This window comes from Macrobrachium rosenbergii, chromosome 1, assembly GCF_040412425.1.
Source record: "Macrobrachium rosenbergii isolate ZJJX-2024 chromosome 1, ASM4041242v1, whole genome shotgun sequence".
In the NCBI taxonomy this organism is placed as follows: domain Eukaryota; kingdom Metazoa; phylum Arthropoda; class Malacostraca; order Decapoda; family Palaemonidae; genus Macrobrachium; species Macrobrachium rosenbergii.
Window position 1 is genome coordinate 18,808,912 of NC_089741.1, and position 21,646 is coordinate 18,830,557.

General features: G+C 46.8%; 1 long non-coding RNA gene and 1 pseudogene across 3 annotated transcripts in view; one reads left to right on the forward strand and one right to left on the reverse strand.

Moving 5' to 3' along the window:
- The window catches only part of LOC136839422 (uncharacterized), a 486,213-nt gene that overhangs the window by 33,398 nt on the left and 431,169 nt on the right, over positions 1-21,646 (reverse strand). The gene's annotated exons all lie outside the window — the stretch shown is intronic.
- Positions 188-304, forward strand: LOC136841912 (5S ribosomal RNA; annotated as a pseudogene).

The window sequence follows — 21,646 nt, forward strand, 5'->3', positions numbered from 1 at the left end:
GGTGATTGGGGGCTCTAGACGTCAGGATTAGGAATCCCGACTCGATCTGCCTGGGAGCTGTCCAGCGTGTTGAACTGCATGGACAAAGCAGTCAGGGATGGCTCAGAGGAACTGGCTTCCCTCTTTTGTACGGGCCTCTTGAAGAAGAGGGCCTTGTACTGTAACTTTACAGCCTATGGCCCTACCAGCCAACGGCCATACCACGTTGAAAGCACCGCTTCGTGCAATCAGCGAAGTTAAGCAACGTTGGGTCTGGTCAGTACTTGGATGGGTGACCACCTGGGAACACCAGATGCCTTTGGCGTCATACTTTTGCAAAGTCAGTTTCTCCGTCGCAGAGGTCTTTGCTGTTCTCCCGTTTTCGAGCCATCTCTTCCCCCAGTCCTTGTTCAAGGATCTCTCCTCCAGCTTGAAGGAGGCCACTCAAGACCTCTTGGCCCACTCTGTCAAGACGCCCGGCAGTCCCTTTGATGTCGTTGTCGGGTCAGACCTCCAGGAAGTAGAAGCCCTTTCGTGGAGGAGCTTCTTCCTCGAGATCTTCTCCCCGAGGTAGAGGTCTTTTCAGAGGTGGAGCCCGCCTAAACCTTGGGGCAGGAAGTGATTTGCAGCGCCTCCAGACACCTGTAGGAGCCAGGCTTCTTTCGTTTTATAGAGCCTGGAGAGCAAGAGGGCAGACACCTGGTCCCTTGAAGTTATCGAGAGAGGATACAAGATCCCCTTTCTCGACTCACCACTTCTGTGCACGTCGCCCAGGGATCTGTCGTCCTCATTCCATCAAGAGAAGCAACAGATCCTTTTCGAGCTATTAGAGCAAATGCTCGAGAAAGAGCTGTGGAGCAAGTCCTGGAGCTGGACTCCCAGGATTCTACAACCGACTGTTCCTAGTTCCGAAGCAGTCGGGAGGATTGAGACCAGTCCTTGATGTCAGTAGACTGAACCGCTTCATGGTGAAGGAGAAGTTCACGATGGAGACGTCCCAGTCTGTTTTAGGAGCATTAAGACCAGGAGATTCGATGGTCGCTCTGGACTTACAGGACGCTTACTTTCACGTTCCCATACATCCCCAGTTGAGGAAGTATTTGAGGTTTGTACTAGGGGGACGAGTGTTTCAATGCAGAGCTCTTTGCTTCGGGCTAAGCACAGCTCCCATGATCTTCACGATTATCATGAGAAATGTGGCGAGATGGCTTCACTTGGCGGGTATTCGTATCTCGCTTTACCTGGCTGATTGGCTCATCCGAGCCTCTTCACAGTCAAGGTGTCTGGAGGACCTGAATGCGAATTTAGAGTTGACAAAGTCCCTAGGACTTCTAGTGAACGAAGAAAAGTCCCATCAGATCCCGATGCAGTCCATCGTCTATCTGGGGATTCAGATGGATTCAGTGGCTTTCAAGCTTTTCCATCCCAGGAACGTCAGTAGCAATGCAAGAAAAAGTCTCATCCTTCCCAGGAAGGAAATATGCTCGGTGAGGAATGGACGAGTTTGCTGGGGACCATTTCCTCTCTGGAGAAGTTTGTTTCCCTGGGAAGACTTCATCTCAGGCCGCTCCAGTTTTCCTGGCGGAAAACTGATTAGACAAGGAGAATCTAGAGGAGACCCTGAAGATCTCTCCGTTTTCAAGATTCACCTGAGGTAGTGGCTCGACCCCTCGAGGTTGGCAGAAGGGGTTTCTCTATGCCTTCAGAGCCCCGACCTGGTGTTGTTTTCCTACGCTCCCAGGGAGGGATGGGGAGCAACACTAGGAGGGGGAGAAAGTGTCAGGCACCTGGAGAGGGGAACAGGTGTCCTGGCACATCAATCTCAAGGAATTAGGGGCGATCCTGCTGGCCCTTCAATCCTTCGAGAGCCAAGTGTCAGGCTGAGTCGTACAAGTAAATTCAGACAACTCCACAGCCCTGGCATACCTCAAGAAACAGGAAGGAACTCGTTCCCGGTCCCTGTTCGCCCTGGCGAAGGAGATCCTGCTTTGGGCCCATGCGCGGGGGATCACGATCCTTGCGAGGTTCGTTGCAGGAGTGGAGAATATCCGCGCGGACCTTCTCGGTCGACAGCGGCAGCTTCTACCGACTGAGTGGACCCTTCACGAGGAAGTATGTCAGGAGCTGTGGAGGTTATGGGGACGTCCCTTGGTAGATCTGCTCAGGCAGCCCCATTTCGAAAGGTACCTCAAAACTTCCCCGCTCTGAGTCTAACTGCATTCAGACTATCAGCCGACAACAAGGATCGTCACGATCTCTTGAGATCCTTTGAGACTGTCAAGGTACCTCATTCCAGGACGCCTCCCTGGAACCTGGATGTCGTCCTAAATTTTTTATGTCAAATACCTTCGAGCCTCTTTCTTCGGCGTCTCAAGAATGTGACAAGGAAGGTTTTTTCCTAACTGCTCTGGCTACGGCGAAGAGAGTTAGTGAACTTCAGGCTATCAATAATCATGTAGGTTTTAGAGGCCATAATGCAGTATGTTCTCTAAGCCGTATGTTCTTGCTAAAACGAGAACCCGTCTACCCCTTGGCCCAGGACCTTCGAGATTAAGGGTATGACGGAAATCCTCGGACATGAACCAGAAAGAGTCATGTGTCCTGTCAGGGCTCTCAAATTTTATTTGCAGAAGACTCTAGGGGAAAGTCGAGGTCCTTGGACAGTCTGTGGTGCTCTGTCAAGAGGCCGGATTTGCCTCTTTCTAAGAATGCACTGGCGTTCTTTTTAGAAGCACCATTTTAGACGCACTTTCCGATGTTCAAGACAGTGACTTGAGTCTTTTGAAGTTAAGGCTCACGAAGTTAGAGCCATTGCAACCTCGGTGGCTTTCCAGAAGAACATGTCCCTTTGCGATCTTCTGGGTACCACCTTCTGGTAGCACAATTCGGTGTTCACTTCACATTACTTGGTGGACGTGAAGACGACATACGAAGACTGCTATTCGCTAGGACCATACGTTTCCGCACTCCAGATCGGCCCCATAACACTTCTAGGCCTGGACCTCTGTCGGACTCCCAGGACCAGGGAGAGGGCAAGTCGAAAGCCACAGGAGGGTTACGGGGGCTTCCCACCGATCTGGCGTCCCTTGGCAGGACCTGTTGTCGCTTCTGCAGACACAGTGTTGCGGGCAGGGAGCGATACTCATCCTATCCTTTAGAGGTTAGGAAGTATATTTTAATCTTGATTTTTTGTTTTTTTACGTCAGATCGGTCCCATAACGCTTCTAGGCCTGGACCTCTGTCGGACTCCCAGGACCAGGAGAGGGCATGTCGAAAGCCGCAAGAGGGTTACGGGGGCTTCCCCCGATCTGGCGTCCCTTTGGCAGGACCTGTTGACGCTCTAGGTCAGGTGGTTGGTCGTTGCTCCTTTTGCCCTCACAGTATGGCCTTATGATCTAGTCCCATTGTGGTCACGCCCCCGTGGACAGATCATCTAGAACTCACCAGCTATATAGGTCACTACCTTGCTGGAGACTCTAGTAAAGCAGAAGCAGGCTTGGGTGACAGTAATCACGAAGTCAGCTATGCTAACATAGGCCTGGACCTCTGTCGGACTCCCAGGACCAGGGAGAGGGCATGTCGAAAGCTGTAAGTTGGTTACGGGACTTCCCACCGATCTGGCGTCCCTTCGGCAGGTCCTGTTGATGCTCTCGGTCAGGTGGTTGGTCGTTGCTCCTTTTGCTCTCACAGTATGGTCTTATGATCTAGTCCCATTGTGGTCATGCCCCCGTGGACAGATCATCTAGAACTCACCAGCTATATAGGTCACTACCTTGCTGGAGACTGTAGTAAAGCAGAAGCAGGCTTCGGTGACTGTAATCACGAAGTCAGCTATGCTAACAAGTAAGGAACCAAGGCGTCAATCGCCTACATATATTTGTTTCCTAAATCCTATTCTGTCTCTTCCCACCTCCAATGGTGGGATTCAGCTATATATATATCTGACAGGTAAGTTGCATGAACAAAATGATATTTTAATGATAAAATAAAGTTTGTTCATACTTACCTGGCAGATATATATAATCATAGTGCCCACCCTCCTCCCCTCAGGAGACAGTGGCACTAGAAAATCTGAATAGAAAATGGGAATGGTTCTGATACCCGCCTCCCCAGCGGCGGGGGAATGGGTATTAACCACCTGGCCCACTGCGTGTGCCGCGAGTTTTTGGAATTCTGTCGGACTTCGGAGAATACAGCTATATATATATCTGCCAGGTAAGTATGAACAAACTTTATTTTATCATTAAAATATCATATTTGGCTCGCCTACGTTAGGCCGGTAGATTTAAATCAGTCTCGGCGAGATAAAACCTATTCTCGTCGTTTTAACTAAAATTATGGTAGGTTATCTCCTCACCCTGACTAAAACTAATGTTTGATACCGACCTGAGTAAATTATGGCATCTTTAACGTTTACCGTGCTACTTTGAACTCACGAAAGCGTTTGTTTACTTTTTACTAGGAGGCAGCCATTGCCTACGTGACGTCACTCTAGTCCCGCTGCTCTCGGTAGACTATCTCCAAAAACAAACCTTACATTTCCTTTAATAACTCCATAAGTGTTTGATTTTGTTGTAACAACATAGTTACGAAAACTTTATTGGACATATCCTCTTCAGCGTCCGCCTTACGAGTCCGTTTTCACGACGTGCACTTTGACTGACCCAGCGTTACTATTGTTTCTTCTTTATTATCGCTTGACTCGCTCAATCTATGCACCTTCGCAATAGATAATATTTGTTAGCCATCTTCCAGATGCAAAAAGGAGCACTATTAGTCCGAGAACGAAATCCTGAACTAATAAATTAGCAGGGTGGGAGGCAAAGTAAGCGATCATTTATCAAGCAAACCTGCCCCCTACACCTCATGCATATAAAGTGAGGATCTACCGAAACTTTCGGTAGCCTCACCTTAAACTCATTCACACAACATACTCTGAAGCTAGCATAACTAGATCCAGACATCATCCAAAGAGCAATCAAAAGCAAATTCCACAAAAGCGTATGCCAATCCACAATCCAAAGACAAAAACCAAAAGTCAAATAGAATACTTAAGTGGAAAATAACGAGTTTACGAAATCCAAAGACGGAGGTACTGAAAACAGTTGTTGACAGTACCGGCGACAGAGAAAATCTGAATAGAAAATGGGAATGGTTCCTGATACCCGCCTCCCAGCGGCGGGAATGGGTATTAACCACCTGGCCCCACTGCGTGTGCCGCGAGTTTTTGGAATTCTGTCGGACTTCGGAGAATACAGCTATATATATATCTGACAGGTAAGTTGCATGAACAAATAACTAATTAAGTGCATGAGTTATTTTATTTAAACCCATTTAGAAACCATAAATCTTGCTGACCTTTTCAAAACTGGAGTGCATTAAGGATACCTGCATTATAATATTTAACAGTATGAACGTTTACACTTAATCATCAAGTTTATCCACGAGTTTTATATACAAACTTAGGAGCCTTCTAAACTTAAATGTTCTGGTGACTAGCTTAATGAGACCTGTATGACCAACAGAAGACTGATCCTTTTTGTACTGAGTTATTTAAGCAATGGTCCAAAAATGCAAAACCCTTTGATTAAAACCACCTACTTTTCAATTGCAATACAGACCTGATTATCCTAGTTGGACCTTTCCCTTGCCCTGCTTTGAAATTTTACTGAACTACCTAAAGCAATATATGAGTACATAAGGTTTTTGCTAATGGTCTGTATTAATGTTGGCTTTGTGTTAAATTTTCTTGTACAGCATCTAGCGATACTTATACAGTCCAAATTCTTCAAAACAATGTATTCAATTCATATGCCATTCTACTCTGAGGCTAGTCTGTTCTTTCTCAATGGGCCTGTTACCTTGTTGATAGCTTCTGATTTTCAATACCGATTATCATTGTTTATGAATCTGCAAGGAAAATCATAGTTTTTTAAAGTAAACTGTATTTTTCCTAACTATTAAAACCATCGGTCCTTTACATTAGGAATTACTTACAGCGAAGCTGGAAACGGCAGTTACACTCATGGACAAAGTGGTTAGGCTGTAACTACCATCCGGTAAGCGGGAATACCTGCCGGCCCGGAAGTAAACATTCCAGTTAGCCTTTCGGCCCAGGCTTCAGATTGAGGCGTGGCATGAGGTGGGCATAAAAATGTAATGAACAAGACCTCAGGTTTGTACAGTTAGGAAAAATACAATTTACTTTAAAAAATTGTGATTTGTTCCTTCACAACATACAAACCATCAGCCCTTTACGTTAAGAAGACTCACTTGTTGGAGGGAGGAATCTGAGTAAGTCTCTTTGAACTGACTGGAGTTCTGCACACCAGGGTTACTCCTCCTGGTTGAAAGAGTGAGGAGGAGTACCATGCCTCTGACATATTGATCGAAATATAGGAATTGCAAGATCAAATGTCAGACATCTGGACCTTTTCAAATGAGTGAGGAATTGTAACTCATACAAAAACATGCTGGGAAGAATCTAAAGAGTCAGAGGCAGTAAGGTAAAGACCTGAAAAAGGGTTTCCCTTATTGCCAGGATCTCCTTCCTCCCCTTGCTAGAGGAAGGAGTGGGATTGCTTCTATGATTCTAGAGAAAAACAGAATGGGTGCTCGATGTGTAGACTTACCGCATCAGATGCCAGTTCCAGCAAGTGTCAGTTCCGAGTCCCATTCTCGGCCCGAAGGAAGAGGAGTAGGACGAGGAAGGAGGGGGAGAGGCCAGTCACTCTTGGAATTCTTCTCACTTCCAGAACCACACACTTTAGGTGAGATGCTACCTGTCCTCTTAAAGGAGCCAGGTAAGAAAACACAACTTGTTGAGCAGTCACCAAAGGACCAAGGAAAAAAGGTTCCAAGGGCCTACGGGCAGAGACCCGAAGGTAAAAGACATAAATGTGGTCTAATGAGACCACATCTTGCTTCCAGATCAACAGAATCTTCTGGAATGCGAGGGATGGACCAGGCCATTGACTTTGTGAGCTCTCGGGTGGAGTGTACAGGTGTCATCGTCGCCAGCTGTAGAGTACATCCTTCCAATCGCCTCACGAAGCCAGAAGAAAGACGTGTACTTAGACACTTCTGACTTGCAAGTCAGTACAAGTGAAAAAGTTGATGACATCCAGATTAGGGATGTTGAGCCTTTCCAGAAAGTACCACAGCACCCTAACAGGACAAAGTAGCGACTGATCTGGGTCACTGATTACAAAGTCCAAGGAGGAGGAGATCAAGGAGGACTCGAACCTGGCAATAGATGCCAATGGATTCGGAGTCCGCTATGGCATCCGAGACAGAGTCCAGGCATTGATCTCCATCCCCTGTAGGTCCATGAAGATCGTCCATCCTCTATGCAAGGGCTGGAGCGAGACAAGAGATGGTCTTGAGAGGCAGATCTCTGTCTGACAACTCTCGCAAGGGTGCATGCAAAGCACAAGACAGGAACTCTAAACAAGGGTCATATTGTGGCGGTATTCACACCCACAAACAACACAACACGCAACACTCACCCTGATCTTCGGTTGCTGGAGATGGATAAGGTCCACGGTCGCCAATCACAGCACACACCCACGAAACAAAAAACTTAAACCGACCCTCCACCAACAACGAACCAACAAAAAAAAGAAGAGACACATGAACCATTAATATGGTCCCAAAAAAACAGACGAACTCCCGTTCACTTTCAAGGTTGGACCTCAACTGCCCAAGACTTCCCCAAAAAACGAAAAACTCCCGACAGACCGACAGACAGAGAGACAGCCGTAAAACCAACTCCAACAACCGAACCACTCACAACGACAATTACTCTCTCTCTCTCTCTCTCTCTTTCTCTCTCTCTCTCTCACAAAACGTTGGGAAATGCTAAATAAAAACAAATTTCTTCATCCCTCTATATTTCTCCCCCCTTTTAGCATTTCCCAACCAACACCTTTCACAACTCTTTCAAATCGCCTTACGCAACACCCACGGATGCTCACTAGCAGGCCCTCTAGATCGCGTTCGCGGGCACGCAATCATTCTCTCAGACTCGCTCTCTCTTCCAGCAACATTAAGATTTACATTTTCTCCTCCATTCTCTCTCAGATTCACGCTATCTTCTTCACTATTACCACTCTCAATTTCATCCACAATCTCATCTATACCCTCTAACTCGTTCCCAAATACCTCCCCCAATTCTTCAACTAACCCATCCCATTCGCTCATTGACCTTTCCAATTCTTGCAACGATTCATTCATGCTTTCAATCACTCGTCTATCACTGCTACGCTCTCTTACTCTTACACTTTCGCTCACCTCTAACCGTTCACTAACCCCTACACGTTCAGTCAACTCAGTTATATCAAACCCGCATATGCTATACGTTCTATCCATACCATCCCATTCATCCGTATTACACGCTTTATCACTCATTTCCACTTTGGCACTCACACCCCTATCACACAACCTACGACCATTCAGTTTACTTACGTTCTTCCCTTTCTTACGTTTTTTACCATACTCTATCAAAACAAATTGCTGATCCTCATGCAACAACCCCTCACGTACATGCATCACACGCACCGCTTGCATCCTGGAGGATCCACCCATTTGAACCCCCTTCACACTCAGTTTCCCGAATTCGCTGTCATAGTCACCCTCTTTCGTCTACATACACTTGATACATGCCCTTCCATTCCACATTCGACACACTTCGCTCTCGGTTCTGAACACATTCTCGCATAATGCCCATTCTTACCACAGTTGCCACATATTACATTCACTCGGGTACCCCTACAACCATTAGCAATATGACCCACCTGTCTGCACCTGTAGCATTTTACCCCCCTATCTTTCGTACACTCCCTTACCAAATGTCCCGATTGCCCACAACCGAAACACGCTCCCAAAGCCCACCTACACTCATTCTTTGTATGTCCTTCCTTTCCACATCTAAAACACTTCGCTCGACTTCCACTCACTGACCTTCCCCTTTGTACACTACTATCCCTAACCCGTCCAACCCGTTGTTCCCTTACAAACCCACCATTCATCCTCACTGGCACCTCCACATTACTTGCTCTTACACTCCTATCTATTACACTATCGGCCATTCTCATTGGGCCCTCAACACTGCATCCCTAAAGCTTCCAAACTCTGGTACTCTCTCATCTACCCCAGCCCTTACACTTACACTTCTGCTCTCTTTTATAACCCTGTCAAGCTCATAATCTTCTACAATTTCCAAGATTTCTCCCCAAGTCAACCTTTCATTCGTCCATCTTTTCTTCTCCTTCCGCTTCAAGTTCACAAATTCTCTAACTCCATCTGGCACTGTCCCTAACAACTTCCGTACTAACTCCTTACATTCATCTATCCCATCATCCCCAAACTTCTTCCTTGCCAACGTCTCCAGCCTACAAGCATATAGTGACAAGGTTTCCCCAGCTTTCATTCTTGCCTCATCAAATTCATTCTTCCTCTTATACTTAACACTCGCTTTCATACGCCTCGCTTGCTCAACTAGTCTAGCTTTCACCTTGTCATACTCAACATCCCCACACTCATAATAACCCTATACATATCAAGTAAAAACCCAGTCAAATATTCTCCTAATTCTCGTGCCCACACTCTCTTACTTTCCCCATACTTATCCTGACAAAACCTTTCATACTCCCTAAAGAAATCATGCACATCCCTACTTCCATACTCATTATACTTTTCACACCAGGGTACCTCCCTCACATACATAGCCTTTCTCACTTCTTTCTCACTTTCACTCTCACTTTCGCTACTTTCGCTCTGTCCTTTCATACCCTCTTCCGAATACAAAGAGTCCACTTCTGCACTTACATTCATCTTACTCATTACACTCTTCTTCCCCCTCTTTTTATCCACTTTTATCCACTCACCTCCATCCACCTCACTATCACTACTGCCTTCACCCTCTCCCTTCTTTCCTGCCTTTCCCACTTCCTTACCCTTCTTACCAGTTTCCTTTCCCTTTCCCTTCTTCCATTTTTCTTCCCCTGACTTATCCTTACTTTCCCTCTGTTCCTTCCCTTGCTTTTCATTCCCCTTTTCCTTACCCTGCCTCTCATTCCCTCGTTTCTTACTTCCTATTCCCATATCACTTTCATCACTCACGCTTCCATTCACTTCTTCCTCCTTTTCTTTCTCTCTTGCCCCTTCACACGTTCCAGAGAACCTGCCTCCAACAGCCCCTTCTCCAAAAACACCCTTGAACATACCTTTCATCATTTCTTCCACACTTTTCATCATTCCTCCAACTTTTTATCCATCCTCTCTTCCATTCTCTCTTCTGACTCTTTCATCTCCCCTTTCATTTCTTCTTTCGCACTTCTTAGCATTCCTCCACCTCCTCCAACTGACTCCTCAATCTCTCATTCTCACCCCTCAACCACGTATTCTCCTCTCTCAACCTTACCAGTTCCTCTTCCATCCTTCTCTTCAGTCACACTACCAGCCACCAATCTCACTTGCAGCTGCAATACCAGCTGCCCCACGTTGGGCGCCAAATATTATGTGGCGGTATTCACACCCACAAACAACACAACACGCAACACTCACCCTGATCTTCGGTTGCTGGAGATGGATAAGGTCCACGGTTGCCAATCACAGCACACACCCACGAAACAAAAAACTTAAACCGACCCTCCACCAACAACGAACCAACAAAAAAAAGAAGAGACACATGAACCATTAATGTGGTCCCAAAAAAACAGACGAACTCCCGTTCACTTTCAAGGTTGGACCTCAACTGCCCAAGACTTCCCCAAAAAACGAAAAACTCCCGACAGACCGACAGACAGAGAGACAGCCGTAAAACCAACTCCAACAACCGAACCACTCACAACGACAATTACACTCTCTCTCTCTCTCTCTCTCTCTCTCTCTCTCTCACAAAACGTTGGGAAATGCTAAATAAAAACAAATTTCTTCATCCCTCTATAATATGCCACCCAGGGACCTGAGGCCCCTGGGACAAAAAGACTGATAGAAGCTTCTCATCAGTATCTAAATCTCGACTGGGGAGAAAAAGGCTGCTTTCAGATAGAAGACTAGGCAGGATAGGGCCGACGTCTTTCACAACTGAATCAGAGGGAAGCAACCCTAGGGGAAGGAGACAAGGAAGTTGACAACCTGCTGAAGAGCAGCTCTAACCAGAGAAAAAGTCCCGTCAACGACACCAACCAGCGAAGATGGCTCCAATCCCTGGGTACTGCTGCAGAGGCTGATAGAGATGTCCGGCTATCTCCTTTGCCGCTTGACAAGAAGCCTATGCTTGCTGAGGAACCGCTTCGCATGTCGCTGACACAGAAGGTCGGGTCAGGGAGGAACTCTTCTCGGTGTCTCGGAAGCAGAGCTAGCAGGTCGGGCAAAAGGCGAAAGTCTTCTAGTACTCATCTAAATTTGGGGTGAACGACACTTGCTGAACACCTTGTGAATTAGACAAATACGAAGGGAGATGAAGAAGTCTGAGGTTGTCCCACTGTGTCAGCATGCATCATCGTAGCAGCCCGTGGGTCTGGTACAATTAAGTAGGAGACATGCAGACTTCTGTTGAGCCGGGAGGCAAACAGAAGGATGACAGGGAGCCCTCAAGTCAAGCAACCTCTCTGCAAAGATGGCCGAGGCTGAGCTTGTCTGCCAATACATCCCATTGCTTGGAGTGTATCTGGCTGACGGCTCCACAGAGTGCACCAAACTTCACTTGAGCACCTGCAGTCAACTGAAGTAACAGATGGGAAACAAGACCCTCTTGTTTGTTGACATATGCCACTACTGTGGTGTTGTTGCCTAACAACACCCCAAAGTATCTAAAAAAAACTGATTCTGAAACTCTCGGAGGGCTAGGAAACTGCCTTGAGCTCCAGGATGTTGATGAGAAGGTACTTACTGTCTTGGCCGCACACCTTGAAGACAATGGTCTTACAGGTGTGCGCCTATTCCCCAGCCGGCACACCTGAGAACAGAAGCATGTCTCGAGAACATGCAGACATATTCAGAGGTTCCTGTGGATCAAGCACAAGCCTAAATCCTCCCTCATCCTTCGAGAGAGGAAAGGATTAAGAACTGGAAGCAGATCTCCTTCATTCTCCATGAAGAGAATCGAAGGTGAAGCTGCCCGAGGGGACAGCTTCTGCATTGACGACAGGACACCGAAGACGACTAGCTCTAGCCAGGCTGTCTGGTCCCGAAGTTGGGAACTTAGGAGAGGAGACGGAACAGAAGTTTGATGAAAGGCGGTCGAGACCGAGAGGAAATAGATACTTCTGAAGGATATCCACTGCCAGGTCTCGGCTATGTTGCTGTCATGTAGTCCAATGACTTGACCGTCATTCCTTCATCAGCAGGAGGAGAACGCTGTTCAGAGCATTCTCCCTTCCTCTCTTCCCGATGGAAAGAGGATTGAAAGAGACACACGTATACACACTTTCTAAGAGAATCAGGAAGGCTGGGTGTTCTGTGAGCGCCCTTGGAACCCGAGACTTCTTAGGGGCTGAGGAAGGGTTAGGCTGCTGTTGTCCAGAGGACAAGGCACTTGCTCTGGCATGTTCCTTGACTACTGTACTGTGGTATCTACCTACTTTCTCCAAAAGAGGGGGCAGAACCGAGTAAAGGTCCATTCCTGAGGGAATTTGACGACTTGGGACTTACTAGACTGGAGATCGGAATCAGGACAGTGTCCCTCTTCATAGCACCAGAATTGCCCACAGGTTGCTGTCTGGTGCTGGGAAGGCGAACCTACCCCGAGACTGGAACAGTCTCTATAAGGCAGAGACCTCTTCAGGAATGATCGCATCCAAGGAGGTAAAGCTTTGAAAAAGTGAAGGACCACAGATTCATCAAAAGACTGTCGGGAGGGACACCATAGTGGTGTCATCCAGGTTCGCCATCTCTTGTTGCGAGAGGGAACACCCTTCACAGCAAGAGAAACAGTGAGAGATCCGAGTATGGATAAGCCAGAGCCAGGACAATCTGCTAGTCGGCATAAGGACCCATCCAAGGCAAGAAGAATCACTTCTGTCAGGGAAGAGGAAGGGGAAGGAGCTTGAATGGGTGGCTCAACCAAAATGAACTCCCTGTCCAGGAAAAAGGCATTCATCTGGTTGAGAAAACCCTTATAGCAAGCAAGGACCATGGCAGCCCCAACAAAACCCCTGCAAGGAGCAGTGAAGAGTATTCACAGGGAATGCCGTGGTTTTCTCCCTGAGATCATTGTGTTGACGAATCGGTGTGAAGATCTCTGCGAAAAGAAAATCGAGGATGTCCGCAACCCAAAAAAGAAGACCCTCAAGTCCCCCTAGGGCGCGACACTCCCAATCTCTTCTTGGAGGGATACCCTTGCCAGAACCCAGAAAACCATCCTCGACTATTTGGACGTACAGCGAGCTGATCCGAGAACCGAGCCCGAGATGTAGATCCTTGTAGCAGAACTCCGATAAGAAACAAAACTCGGAGTCCTCTCTATCCGACTCGCATCTCGCGGCAGCAACTGAAAGGGTTTGAGGGAAGAGGAGAGGAGAGGAGAAAAAGCATTCTTACCTGTCCTGCTAGAAGAACCAGCAGGAAAGGCTGACCGCAGACGATCATCAACCAGAGGTGATGACGGCGATATGGAGGAAAGAGAATGCTAACGCTACGGTGAAGCGCTAACCTGAAGAGAGCAAATGTTCACTTGAGTTGAGTCTCCTGAAGAAAGAACCTTGACAGCATTCGGTTTGCCAAACTGAGCGAGCCGAGCCGATTATGTAGATGCGATAGGGGGCTGGGCACGCAAGCTGAGCCGATCCAAACCGATCACATAAATGCGATCGGTGGCTGGCTGAGCAAGCAGGGCTGAGCCGAACCAAGCCAGAAAAACTCGGTCGTGAACTAGCACTGTCCTCAAGACATGCTTCAATCTCCTCCGAGGTTGAAGCCCCTCGAGAAGAAGGTTTAAAGGAGATTCTATTCTGCTAACCTCGGTGCTTGAACCCAAGGGTCTGAGACACATTCGGAACTGACTGTGAACTCAAATTGAAGCAGGCAGGCAGTGTCGAAACATCTGAATGTTTTGACACCTTCTCTCGTCCTGTGCCCAAACCAGACTGGAGAGTGAACTCCCTAGTACTGGTTTGGGGAGTGCCCAAGATTACCCAAACCAGACCGGAGAGTGAACTCCCTAGTACTGGTTTGGGGAGTGCCCAAGTTTCAGCAGAATCCTAGACACTAAATGACTCTTTAGTCGAGCGCTCACGATCCCAAGGAATCCGAGCGCTCACGATCCCAAGGAATCCGAGCGCTCAGATTCCAAGGAGTCTAAGCGCTTCGGGAGACTTCTGAGTCTCTTAAGAACAGTCTCCCGAGTCTCATAAGAACAACCACCGGGAGTAAGTTCCTCTCGGCTTCCAAAGAAAACCGAGGGACAGGCACAGAACCAGTCTTAGACGCAGACTTCTAAAAACTGGAATCGAGAGCGTGGCCTCGAAAGGTTGTGCTCTCGAGGCCCCCCAAAACACGAGACCCCAATGAGGAATGCGAATCAGTTCCCGACCCCAAGGGCCGGGAAGAGCCAAACAAGAGAATGCACTGCCTTCCCGAAGAGAGGTAGTCCCTCAAAAGTCCCGCAGGACCACTGAAGGGAACCTTCTCCTTGCCTCTCCAGGTGTTTGAACCCTCGGAACTGAGACACCTGGCTGTGAACCTGACCGAGCACTGTTTCAGAACCAACCGAGCACTCAAAACTCAGTACTGGCAGGAAGAACCATGACACTTGCATGTCTTGGTTTTTTCTCTCACCTGTGCCTGAACCGAGACGGTGAGAGGTCTCTCCAACATCGGTTCAGGATGCATGAGTCCCTTAAGGTTCTTAAGCACTTGGTGTGACTCGACAAAGTCAGGCACCCAACATAGCACCAGTCCAGAAGCAGAATTCCTAGAATGGCGATGGGAGCGCAACCGAAGTCTACATGCCCGCGACTCCTGAAATGCAAGACCCTGGGGTAAGTGATTCAGTTCCCGAGCCTGAAGGCCAGTAAGAGTTGACGAGATCCCATTGCCTCCCCATGAAGGGAGGCAGCCCCTCAGAAGCCCCATGGTGGGACTTCTTAGGAGAGGGAGAGTCAGCCTTCCTCTTCTTCGGCCGCTGTTTTGAAGGCAGCAGAAGACAAAGTCGAAGATCAAGTTGAAGACGACTACATCTCACAGGACTTCTTCCTCGATCTCTTCTCCAACATCTACAGGATGGTGGTCAGGAAACACAGGAAGCACTGGGGCAGCTGAAATCAGGAAGCTCAACAGGAGCAGCCCAAGCGACAAGAACACCAGGAGAAGCAACAGGAGCGGCCAGGGCAGCTGAGGCAGGAGGCACGACAGAAACGGCCCGGCCGGCAAGAGCTTCAGGATCAGCAGCAGCTGTGACACAGGTAACCAGGCAGCTGGGGCAAGAGGCACAGCAGGAGCTGCCCAGTGACTGGTCGCCAGGACACTAGGAGCAATCAAGACAGGAGACACAGCAGGAGTAGACAGGACCACAGATACATGGAAATCTTAGACACTGACATGGACCTACGCCATCGCCACCAAGGTACTGTGGTCCTTCCTGGAGTAACCACTGTATGAGTGTCACAGGGCAACTCATCAAGGCTAAGATATCCAGCAGTGAGATATCCACCCATCTACTGCTGTGCCTACAATGCTCAGTGTCAACCTGAAGAAAAAAAACATAGATGATTAGTAGAGGGGGAGTCCTCTCGCTCTGAGGGAAACTTCCCTAAGAAGCGAGAGGAGGTCGCCCCCAAGGCGATCTTTGCCTGACGAGTGAGCAAAGAAGGTGAAGGAGAGATTGCTCCTGAAGGTGAGACAACAAGAAAGGGAAAGCTTACTGGGAGAGAGAAACAAGGATGAAAGGGCGGCTACCAAGGGCGCTGTTGGAAGCGAAAACTTTCCGGCAACACCCAGCTACCTTCTTCAGAAGTTTCCTCCCAACAAACTTGGCCACAGCGAGGCAGCGAAGAGCAACACTAAGCACAAGTCAGAATAGGAATACAGTCATGCCTTGTACAAGCAGAGGTCCAATAAAAGGGGAGTGAACCTGTTACGCCACTGGCCGCCAACCCCAAGAGACACACACACACACACACACACACATACTGGGGGATGACGGCCTACGCAAGGCTATAAAAAATCGCGGGTCTGTATATTAACAAATATCAAATACACACAATATATAACAAAAAGATAAAAAAAAGATCCCACCAGCAAAAAAAGAGCTTAAAGAATTAAGCAAAGAGCTCCGAAAACACGCCTGCAACGCATGACGGCTGAAAAACTGGAATGTTTACTTACGGGCAGGCGGGTATTCCCGCCTACCGGACAGTAGTTACTGCCTAACCACCTTGTCCAAGAGTTCAATGGCCGTTTCTAGCTTTGCTCTAAGTAATTCCTAATGTAAAGGCCCGATGGTTTGTATATCGTGTAGGAACAAAGTATTATTAAAATTCCTACAGGAATGGCTTTGAATCTTACAGTAAGCAACCAAATTAGCTGAATTCCTTGACAATACAGGACGATTAAATTTATTTGGCTCCAGAGCAGTATTCAAACAAGGATTGAAAAAAAAAAAGCCAAATAAGCACTTTAAATAGCCTAAACATCCTATAACTTTCTCTAACCAACGGTGCTGATACATGTGTAATAAGTCATTCCAAAGTTAAAAATTTTCCTGCTTTTGTTGTTCAATAGTCAAACTTATATTAAATATACAGCAGAATGTAAAGAACCCCTCATACATATATGTAATGCTATACCTACCTCATGTATGACATTGACGTGCTCAACAGGCTGGAGGAAGAAGGTGAAGGGATACAGGAGGGGACTATGTATATGATGTTAATGGCTAAATTTCTTTGTCAAACTGTTCTTTCCATTCAACAGCAACCTAAAACAAACAACTGAGTTATGATTTGCCCCCAATACCTTGGTAAAGTGCTCAGTATTGGGATCCATTTCCTTGAAAACCACAAGGCATTTATAAACATATACAAAAGCCTGTTATATCTCATTGCTGGTGAGGTGTCATGGTTCTGGTTCTGGTGCCTGTTCCTTTTTGTGGCACTGCTGCTCATGAAGTTCTTAATTCCATTCATCGGAGGCTGCTCGTCTGCCTCAAATAATGAGACAAAATCTTCCTCCTCTAAATCTTTATTTTCAACTCAGTGCTCAGTGTTACCAAGGGTTATTTTTTTCTTTTCCACCTCAGTAAAGCCCTTGAAATCCTAAACAAATTGAGGGCACAGTTTTTATCAGTTTTTGCCAAATATTAATTTTTACTAGGTTTAAAATATTTTATTTTATTTTATTTAATTCATAAATTCGTTGACATGACTATTCATCTCAAATCAAATTCATTATAGCACTGAATAATCCTTCGGATTCCAGTGTTTGACTTCTCAAGCCTAAATTTCAAATTCCATTCCATTCCATTCCATTCTTCCAAACACCATACCTATACCAGAAACTTCCTTCCAAACTGTGTTTGTATTTAGGGCTGCCTTGTAGATATGACATTTTTATAATAAAATAAGGTTTTATATATACTTACCAAGTAATTTTATAACTATTAGTTTCTATTTAAATAGCAGCTTAAGAATAGAAAATTTGCAGTAGCACGGTTTTGTTTCGATGCAGGCAAGTGCCCTGCCCACTTTCGGGAAAGAACAGGTACAATGTAGCTGAAGAGCTCAGTTCGTTCATGCTCTACATCCATGTGCAGGAAGGTGGGACGGGCTCTGATCGTGTAATTACTTGGTAAGTATATAAAACCTTATTTTATTATAAAAATGGTATTTTTATAATAAAATAAGGTTTCACACATACTTACCGAACAATTACATAGCTTTACGCTTCTTAACCTACGGCAGTCGAAATCCCAAATTTCTCGGTGCTAGCGGCGCTGCTGACGTGTAGGTGATACAACCCCACCCACTTTCGGGGATCCCAGGTACTACTGAGCTTTGCTTGTCAATTCGTGGGGAGGAGGGAGGGCTTTAATCATGTAATTGTTCGGTAAGTATGTGTGAAACCTTATTTTATTATAAAAATACCATTTTCACACATGAAACTTACCGAACAATTACATAGCTGAATCCACATTACCCGGCTGGTGGGCATATGGACTTTTAATGCAAAAAAGAAAAAACTCACATTGCAAGAATGTTGTAGTACCTTATCTCGTGAGAGAGCAGCTGCAGGAGAATACTGCCTCTGGTCGGCGCTCTCATCACTTGTAGGGAACGTGGCAGTAGTGGCCAGGATCGTTACTACTACTAGTGGGTATTCTGCAACCATGGAGGTTCACCGATGGTTGATCAGAATGAAATAATATTCGCCCTTGCCCTGGCTATGACCAGATTAAAATAACAATCAAAGACCATCACCTACACATAACCATAAAAAATTAACCAAACCCTACCATAAAAACTGGAGGGTACTCCTGGTACCGTGTACCCGCTGGCTTCCCCAAAACTCGACCACCTTCTAATCAAGATGAAGAGATAGTCAAAAGGAAGGGGAATTGGACCAAATCCCCCTATGCTTCCTTTCCCAACACCATGCCCATCACCGACAAAGGTCCTAAACGACAACAATTATCAAACGTTGCTTCCACATCCTTCAGGTATTGGAGAGCAAAAACTGATCTCGACCTCCAGAACGTAGCTTGCAAAATAGATACTAGCGACGTATTATGTCTAAAAGCCATGGAAGTCGCTACTGCCCTAACCTCGTGGGCTTTAACTTTACACACCTGTAGAGTCTGATCTCTTACTGACGTGTGTGCTTCCTGAATCAGGCTCATTAAAAAGAACGAAATTGCGTTCTTAGACATAGGACGGCTCGGATCTTTAACTGAACACCACAATCGGTTCGAACTTCCTCTCAAAGCCTCTGTTTTATGAAGATAAAATTTCAGTGCTCTCACCGGACACAAAGAACGCTCTTCGTCTTCTTCTCCTACTACTCCTGACAAGCTTCGAATGGAGAAGAAACGAGGCCATGGTCTCGAAGGATCTTCATTCTTCGCTAAAAAATCCTGAGTATAGGCACACACAGCTTCGTCTTGTGTGAATCCTATCTCTTTACTCATTGCTTGCAGCTCGCTGATTCTACCAGCTGAAGCTAAGGCGACTAAGAATAATGTCTTCTTAGTAAGATCCTTCAAAGAAGCCGAATTAAGAGGTTCAAAATTTGCTTTAGAGAGCCAGGACAATACTACGTCCAAATTCCAGTCCACTAAACCTGGTCTCCTTGTCCTAGAGGACTCAAAAGATTTAATCAAGTCGCTGATGTCCGAGTTATTAGATATATCTAAGCTTCTATGTTTAAAAACCGACGCCAACATGGATCTATATCCTTTTATTGTCGAAGTCGATAACTTCCTAACGTCTCTCAGATATATTAGGAAGTTTGCTATCTCTTGAATAGAGGTTTTAGAAGTAGTTGTGTGACTTTCTCTGCACCAACTTCTAAAAACTCCCCATTTTGACTGATAGAGTTTGCCCGAAGAGACTCTTCTACAGTTAGCAATAGCCTCTGCCGCTCTTCTTGAAAAACCTTTCGCTCTGACCAGGTCCCGGACAGTCTGAATCCTGTCAGAGCGAGATGCGACAACCCTTGGTGATTTCTGTCGAAATGGGGCTGTTTGAGTAGCGATGGAATTTGCGGCAGAAGCCTGGGGAAGTCTACTAACATCCTCAGGAGATCCGGGAACCACTCCTTTCTGGGCCAAAAAGGAGCTATTAGTGTCATCGTAACATTCTGGTGACTCTGAAACTTGTTTAATACCTCTCTGATCATCGCAAATGGTGGAAATGCGTAAACATTCAGACCTGACCAGTCGAGAAGCATTGCATCCGTTTTCCAGGCTAACGGGTCCGGAACCGGAGAACAGAAAAGAGCAAATAGGTCTATCGTTGGTTGTCCCCACAACCGCCATAGATCCTGACAAACTCTGATATCCAATGTCCACTCCGTCGGAAGAACCTGACGCGCACGACTGAGTTCGTCTGCTAAAACGTTGAGCTTCCCTTGCACGTACCTGGGGAAGAGGGTCACTTTGTGTGAATTCACCCACAGAAGAAGACGCTCCGTCATTCTGTAAAGGGAGAACGAATGTGTCCCTCCCTGTTTGCTTATGTATGACAGCGCTGTGGTGTTGTCCGAGAACACCGCAACTTTCTTCCCTTCGACTAGAGGGGTGAAACTTTGAAGCCCAAGAAAAATTGCTTTCAGCTCCTTTACGTTGATATGAAGACCTCTCTCCTGTTCTGTCCAGATGCCTGATGTCTTCTCTTTCCCCAACAGGGCTTCCCATCCCGAGTCCGATGCGTCGGCATAAAATTCTAGCTCTGGGTTCGCTCTTTCGAGGGACAAACCCTCGTGAGCTCTTTCCTCCTACAACCACCAACGAAGATCCTCCTTGATTTCCTCGGAGATCGGAATAACAGTCGAATCCGGTTGAATTCTCCGGTCCCAACTGGCCTTTAGGTAGAATTGTAGCGTCCTCATGTGAAGACGACCAAGTGTAATAAAGGTCTCCACCGAAGCGAGAGTCCCCAGCAGGCTCATCCACTCCAGAGCCGTGCAGGACGAGCGGTTTAACAGTTTCCGTACAGTCGCAAGGAGAGACTATTCTCCTCGGGGAGAGAAAAACCCAAAAAGTTTGTGAGTCCAGAATCATCCCCAAATATGGAATCCTCTGACTCGGTACTAACTGCGACTTCTCTAAATTCATTACTAATCCCAGTTGCTGTGTTAATATTAGTGTCCGATTTAAATCCCTCACACACTGGAGACTGGAGTCGGACCTTAGAAGCCAGTCGTCCAGATAAAAAGCAATGTTGATTCCCATCAAATGTAACCATCGACTTACCGGGGCCAGGACTCGAGTAAATACTTGAGGGGCTGTCGAAAGTCCGAAACAGAGCGCTCTGAACTGATAAACTCTGCTGTTGAAAACGAACCGTAGATATTTCCTGGAGCTCCGATGAATAGGTACATGGAAATATGCATCTTTCATGTCCAGCGACACCATCCAGTCTCCTGGTCGAAGAGCTGACATGACTGACCGACTGGTTTCCATATGAAACTTCGTCTTCAGAACAAGGATATTGAGTGCACTCACATCCAGGACAGGTCTCCAGCCCCCCGATGACTTGGGGACTACAAACAGCCTGTTGTAAAAGCCCGGTGAGATGTCTTCCACTATTTCTATGGCCTTCTTGGAAATCAGGGCTTCTACTTCTTTGGCAAGAGCCAAAGCTCTTTCTGATCCCTGCGAGTATGCTGTCAAGGCGATGGGAATATTCGACAGCGGTGGATCTTGCACAAACGGGATCACATAACCTTCTCTTAAAACTGTGATCACCCACTGTTCTGCCCCTCTTCGACTCCATTCCCGCCAAAACAGGTGGAGTCTTGCTCCTACAGGTGTGTGAGGGTAAAATTCCCTACTTGTCTGACTGTCTCAAGGGTGGTTTCTTACTGGCTGTGGCTTGTGGACGTAAATTAGTCCTTGGTCTGGGTTGCCATCTAGTCTTTCCCCCCCGAAAAGGGTGCTTCTGAAGAGGGGACCCTTTAGCTCCTGTAGGTGTTGTCTCCTTGGGGCGTCGCGTCGACGAACGAGTCA